Here is a 7,524-nt window from a genome sequence, read left to right on the forward strand (position 1 = left end):
CTTGCACCAAAAGCAGGGAGTGAAATAGTTATTCATCTCTGTTTGCACAAAGTATGGTTGTTTGAAATGTTTGCAAATTAAATAAATTTTGCCATTCACACCCGGTTTCATTTCAATTCATTGTACTTTTTCTAGATTAATCTTTGTGGGGAAAAAAACATTATTCGCTGCTACCTAATACATCTGTTATATTGCGAATTGCAATGAAAAAGATGTTCACTCCTGTATGATAAGGATGGAACAGTTTTTAATCCATATTGCTGAAATATCAATTTGGATAAATCTGCATTGCCGTCTGGCAAAAGATCACACTTCCGGATTTAACAGAGACCCGAGCTGTTCAGGAAGTCCTTGCTCCAGTCGGGCTGTTTGTTCACGCTGTTTCTGAATGTGTCCTTCACAGTTTCTCTCGTCTCTCTCCATCACTGACGTCCTTGTGCTGAGGACTGTTGCTGTCAGAGATGTTTGGGCAGAAATCCGCCTCTGCTGCAGCGGTGACCCTGCTCTGTGTTCCCTGGAACATTTTGTCCCTCCAGCACATGGCCGAGAATTCCAGGGATTTTTTTCACTGTCTCACAATGTGTATTCGAAACACTCTCAATTCAATCAAGAACTCAGGGTGGGAGTGGGGAAATTCAGATTTGCTGGGCAGGAGCTGAAATCCGCCACTGCAGCTTTTACAAGAGGACGGTTAGGTTCTCCTCAGTGACAGTGTTTGAGGTTGGGAATTTCCTGCTGTGAAATGGTAGGAGACGGTCAGTTGAATGCATTCTCTCACTAACATCAACCAGCGCAAATTTATACCTCGAACAGTATGGGGAGATGCCGATGAGCGGCAGGATGGTGCAGTGAAGCGATCTGGGTTTGGGTGTGGTGAATACAACCTCTCAGTGTCTGCCTTGATGTCTGTGCAAATTAATGCACACAAAAATATTGACAATAAACTCTCTGAAGTAAATATTTACCATAGTCTTTATAGCGGTAATCTGTGGGGAGAAACAGATTTGTCTTAACATTGCCTGCTGAGAACCATTGGAGATTTACCTCTTGAACAAAATTGGTTCAGGAATCGCAACGTTCAGTATTGCACGGATTAGGGATTGGTGTCTAACTTTAAAACATTAAATGGACATTATCACACATGCGCATTTCATTGAAACCTTTTGATCACTGCACCCTCTGTCGGAATATTTACCCACCTGCAACAAAGGAAATGGTTTTTCATCTCTGTTTTCACAAAGCATGGATTGGCTGAAATGTTTTTCCAAAATAATTTATTTTGCATCATTTTAATTTATAAGTTTTCTGCCTGAATCTTTGTGATAAATGAATTAATGGACAGTATTGAGTTGTATGGCATTCCTCTGTCCGCTATTTAATGCAGCTGTTAAACTGCTCATTGGGGAAAAATGGTTCACTCTTGTATGATACAAGGGCAGCACTTTTTAACTCAGTTTGTTGAAATATCAACTTGGATGAATCTACATTGTGGTCTGGCCATTGATCACATCTCAGAGTAGGACAATGTCCTGATGTGTTCAGGAAATCCTTGCTCCAGTCGGTTAGATTTCCTGGGCAGCAGCTGAAATCCGCCACTGTCGCCTTTGAGAGAGGACGCTGACTTTCCCCTTGGTGACAATGTTTGAGGTTGGGAATGAGGTGCTGTTGAAATAGTGGGAGAGGGGAAGGTGAATCCATTTCTGTCACTAATATCAACTGGGGAAAGTTACACCTGTAACAGTTTTAGAACATGGAAGAAGGAGCCAAAGAGTAGCGGGAGGTGTAGTGAAGGGATTTGGGTTTGGGTATTGTGAACATTATCTCTGAATGTCAGAATTATTCTTTCTGGACATTGATACAAACAAAAAATTGTCAATCAATGATTTGAATAAAAATATATATATTTTTTAATTTCCAAAATATACTTTATTCATAAAAATCTGTAAAAATTACATTGCCAAACAGTTTCAAACAGCACCAAAACGTACAAACATTGCAAGGGAGATCAGTTTCCTTCTATACTATCATGAGTTTCTTCACAACCCTTCAATTTCACTATTGTCATGCCAATTACAGTTTCACATTTACAGCAAATGAAAATATCAACGATACAGTTCGAGGGGTTTCCCATGGATCCAGCCCCTCAGTTCAGCTTGGTGGGGGGACCTTACACTGTGGTCTTTCCCCATTGAGCCTTTGCTGCGGCTGCCCCAAGCTTTAGTGCGTCCCTCAGCATGTCGTCCTGGACCTTGGAATGTGCCAGTTGGCAACATTCGGTGGTGGATAACTCTTTGCGCTGGAAGACCAGCAAGTTTCGGGCAGACCAAAGGGCGTCTTTCACCGAATTGATAGTCCTCCAGCAGCAGTTGATGTTTGTCTCGGTGTGCGTCCCTGGGAACAGCCCGTAGAGCACAGACTCCTGTGTTACAGAGCTGCTTGGGATGAACCTCGACAAAAACAACTGCATCTCTTTCCACACCTGCTTTGCAAAGGCACATTCCAGGAGGAGGTGGGTGACCGTCTCTTCGCCACCACAGCCAACGCGGGGGCACTGTGCGGAGGGGGCGAGACTTCGGGTGTGCATGAAGGATCTGACGGGGAGGGCCCTTCTCACCACCAGCCAAGCTACGTCTTGGTGCTTGTTTGAAAGTTCTGGTGATGAGGCATTCCGCCAAATGACTTTGACAGTCTGCTCGGGGAACCATCCGACAGGATCCACCATTTCCTTTTCCCGTAGGGCCTTGAGGACATTCCGTGCAGACCACTGCCTGATGGACCGGTGGTCAAAGGTGTTTTCCCGCAGAAACTGCTCCACGAAGGATAGGTGGTGCGGCACCGCCCAACTGCATGGAGCGTTCCACGGCAATGTGACCAGGCCCATCCTTTGCAACACCGGGGACAGATAGAACCTCAGCATGTAGTGACACTTGGAGTTTGCGTACTGGGGATCTGCACACAGCTTGATGCAGCCGCACACGAAGGTGGTCATCAGGATGAGGGCCACGTTGGGTACATTTTTCCCGCCCTTGTCCAGAGATTTGAACATCGTGTCCCTCTGGACCCGGTCCATTTTAGATCCCCAGACGAAGCAGAAAATGGCTCGGGTGACTGCCACGGCGCAGGAGTGGGGTATGGGCCAGACCTGCGCCACGTAGAGCAACAACGTGAGCGCCTCGCACCTGATGACCAGGTTCTTACCCACAATGGAGAGAGATCGCTGCCCCCACATGCCCAACTTTTGTCGTACCTTGGCTACTCGCTCCTCCCATGTTTTGGTGCATGCCCCGGCCCTTCCGAACCATATCCCCAGCACCTTCAGGTAATCTGACCTGACGGTGAAGGGGACAACGGATCGGTCAGCCCAGTTGCCAAAGAACATGGCCTCACTCTTGCCGTGGTTAACTTTGGCTCCCGAGGCCAGTTCGAACTGGTCGCAGATGCTCATCAGTCTGCGCACGGACAGCGGATCCGAGCAGAAAACGGCGACGTCATCCATGTACAGGGAGGTTTTGACCTGAGTGCCTCCGCTGCCTGGGATTGTCAACCCTCTTATGCTCGCATCCTTCCTAATAGACTCAGCAAAGGGTTCAATACAGCAAACAAACAAGACCGGGGACAGAGGACAGCCCTGTCTGACTCCAGATTTGATCGGGAAACTTTCAGATTCCCACCCGTTGATTGAGACTGCGCTACTGATGTTTGTGTAGAGCAGTTGGATCCAATTGCAGATTCCCTCCCCAAACCCCATTTTGGAAAGCACGTCCATCATGTAGGTGTGCAATATCCTGTCAAAAGCCTTCTCCTGGTCCAGGCTGATGAGGCAGGTGTCCACCCTCCTGTCCCGTACATAGGTGATCGTATCCCTGAGTAGCGCGAGACTATCAGAGATCTTCCTGCCGGGTACAGTGCAGGTCTGATCAGGGTGAATCACCAACTCCAGAGTAGACTTGACTCGACTGGCTATGACTTTGGACAGAATCTTGTAATCAACATTAAGCAGTGAGATGGGCCGCCAATTTCTGATTTCTGCCCGCTCCCCCTTCTGCTTGTAAATGAGGGTGATGATGCCTTTTCTCATGGATTCTGACATGCTGCCAGCCAGGAGCATACTCTCGTATACTTCCAGCAGGTCCGGGCTGACCCAGTCCCACAGGGCCGAGTACAACTCGACCGGTAAGCCGTCGCTCCCGGGAGTTTTACTCGTCTCGAAAGACTCGACGGCCTTTGTCAGCTCGTCCAGAGTTAGTGGCTTGTCCAGTCCCTCCCTCCTGCTGTCATCTAAGACCTCTGTGATAGATGACAGGAAGGACTGGGAGGCTCTGCTGTCTGTGAGCTTCGCGTCATACAGCCCAGCATAAAAGGATTTGCTGATCCTTAGTATGTCGGACTGCGAAGATGTTACCGAGCCATCTTCTTCCTTCAGGCTGCTGATAACAGAGCTCTCTCTGTGTACCTTTTGGAAGAAGTAACGCGAGCACGTCTCATCCTGCTCGATGGAGCGGACTTTGGACCGGAAGATGATCTTGGAGGCCTCCTTGGCAAAGAGCGAGGCCTGCTGGCTCTTCACCTCTTGGAGGTCCTCCTTGACCTCGACCCCCATTGACTGCAACCGGAGTAGATTTTGCATAATTTTCTGGAGTCGGGACAGTTCCCTCTGTCTCTCTCTCGCTTTCTGAACACCTTTGTGGATGAAGAACCTCTTGATGTTCTCCTTAATCGCTTCCCACCAGTGAACTGGAGACTCAAAGAGGGGTTTCACGGTCCTCCAACCTTTGTAATCCCTTTTGAGTTCCTCAACGTTCTCTGGGGTCAGCAGTGTCGCATTGAGCTTCCACGTCCCTCTGCCAACCCGCTGGTCGTCCTGTAAGTGACAGTCGGCCAGTAAGAGGCAGTGGTCGGAGAAGAACACCGGCTTGACGTCGGTGGATCCGACCGTGACAGCACGGGACACAAACAGGAAGTCAATCCTGGAACGGGCAGACCCGTCCGATCTTGACCATGTGTATCTGCGCTGCGCTCCGTCTGCAGGTTTGCTGAAGACGTCGTGCAGTTTGGCATCCTTAACTGTTTCTATGAGGAATCTGGACGTAGCGTCCAGTTTGCTGTCGTCACTGCCGGATCGTCCAGCCACATCGATGATGCAGTTGAAGTCACCGCCTAGGATGACCGGCCTGGACATCGCCAGCAGCAGTGGGAGCTGCTGGAAGACGGTCAGCCGCTTGCTGCGTTGCACCGGGGCGTACACGTTGATCAACCGGAGCGGAGCGTTGTTGTCCATCACGTCTGCTACGAGGAGGCGGCCGCCCACCACCTCCTTAACTTCGGAGATGGTGAAGTTACCTCCCCGCAGCAGAATACCCAGGCCGGAGGAACGGCAATCATTACCCCCCGACCAGATCGATGGCCCGTGTGACCACCATCGCGACCACTGCCTGTAGGTGCTGAGGTGTGGTATTCCACACTCCTGCAGAAACAGTAGGTCAGCTTTGACCTTGGCAAGGTAATCCAAGGTTGAAACACATCGCGTAGTAGATTTAATGCTACGCACATTAATGGAAGCAATTCTTACACCCATTTTTAACAAAAAATTAGTTGTTGCTTCCCATACCATTTGTCCTCGCTAGTCCCATTCCTTCGGGATGTTCCTGCATACCCATCGTGTGCGCAAGCAGTTTCACGTTGGTTGGGCTCAGAAACCCCTCCTGATTTTTCATGCAGGGTTTGCTCCGCTCGGGTGACATCGGGGGGGGGGGGGTCTTGTAGGCAGAGGGGATTGGGTTGTCCTCAGCTGCTTCCATCTGTTCCTCCTTGAAAACATCACAGCTCCCGGTCTCCCGGAGCTCAGGTGCACCAGACGTGTCTTTGCTCCCGGTGTCCCGGAGCTGAGGTGCGTTGGTCACGTCGTTACGTGTGGGGCATTGGGGTTGGGGCACGCCGGGCCCATCACAGCTTCCAGTGTCCGGGGGCTGGGATGCTTTATCATCCATCTCGGAGTTCTGCCGCCTCTTTTGAAGGGGCTGTCGTTCCAGCATTTCCCCGTCCAGTGAAGAGGAGTTGTTGCAGGCTGATTCAGAAGAGAGCCTCCTCTTGCCACTGGTTTGGGTGGTGGCTTTGGGATGTTTTTTCTTTGTTGTTTTCCTCTGGACCACTTGCCACTGACCTGTTTGTCCATCTGCTGCCTCCTCCTCCATTGATTCTGTCTGTGGAGGAGGGGTTTCCGGGCGCTGGGTAGGTGCTGGGTCGTTGGTTTCAGCTGCCTCCCCTTCCTTCTCAGGTTGAAGTTCTTCACTGCAGAGAAGGTTGCTGGTCTCCTTTCGAACAGCGGACGCCTTCGTCGAACCTTCTCCCGGCCTTTCCTTGGACCTTGCCGCCTGAGCATAGCTGAGGCAACGTTTGGGGCAGGTCTTGTAGAGATGGCCTGCCGCACCGCACAAGTTGCAACACTTAGTCTGCTTACAGTCCTTGGTCTGATGGCCTTCCTCCTTGCAGTTATTGCAAACAACCGTGCTGCAGTTGGCTGCCATGTGACCAGATTTGCCACAGGTGCGGCAAACTCTGGGCTGCCCAGCGTAGACCAAGAAGCCTCGACTTCCCCCGATAGCGAAGCTGGAGGGAGGGTGGATGATGGCTCCACTGGGATCTACCTTCAAGGTCACCTTGACCTGCCGCTTGCTGGTCCAGATCCCAAAGGGGTCCTTGACATCAGTGCTGCTGCCGGCCACCTCGACGTACCTGGTGAGAAAGGTGAGTACATCCACCACCGGAACATGGGGGTTGTAGAGGTGAATCGTCACCACCCGGTCCCTTTGTGACGGAAGCGTGAAGAGCGGCTCCGCTGTGAGGATCGACAGTGGCGCCCGGTCCCCTTTCTCCTTGAACGCCTTCAGGAACTTGATGCATCCCGCCACGTTCCGGAACGTCACGTCGAAGTATCCACTGCTGGGGAAATCCTGCAGGCAGAAGACGTCCGTCGCTTGAAATCCGCAGCAATCGAAGAGAATTTTCTTGATGAAGAAGGTGCGATCGACCGGTGCATCTCCTTCCTTGTCCTTCACGACCACCTGAACGGTGTTGCGCACTCCCTGGCCCGAAGCTCGAAAATTGGTTATAGCCATTTTACTCAAAGCTTCCCCAGGATCAAAAGGCAATGATCATGGTCTCTTCTCAATCAAATAAGCACTGATAAGAACAGATACTACACTTGATCTTATCCAAAAGGCCGAGAAGCGATGATTTGAATAAAAATATTTACCATAGTCTTGCTGGGGGTAATCTGTGTGGAGAAACAGATTTGTGTTAACATTGGCAGCTGAGAATCATGTGCAGATTCACATCTTGAACACAATGGTTTCAGTCTCTGAAACATTCAGCATGGAATGGATTGGGATTGGTGTCGATCTTTGAAACATTAAATGGACATTACCATTCATACTTCTTTCATTTAAGCTTAGTTATCTCGGCACCCTCTCGTATGAATATCTAACCTCTTGCACCAAAAGTAGAGAGTGAAATAATTATTCCACT

General features: G+C 50.0%; 1 pseudogene; it reads right to left on the bottom strand.

The window, feature by feature from the left end:
• Positions 1-7,122: 7,122 nt before the first annotated feature.
• On the bottom strand, positions 7,123-7,231 carry LOC137357602 (U2 spliceosomal RNA; annotated as a pseudogene).
• Between the last annotated feature and the right edge of the window lie 293 nt (positions 7,232-7,524).

The sequence above is a fragment of the Heterodontus francisci genome, chromosome 48 (assembly GCF_036365525.1).
Source record: "Heterodontus francisci isolate sHetFra1 chromosome 48, sHetFra1.hap1, whole genome shotgun sequence".
NCBI classification, from domain to species: domain Eukaryota; kingdom Metazoa; phylum Chordata; class Chondrichthyes; order Heterodontiformes; family Heterodontidae; genus Heterodontus; species Heterodontus francisci.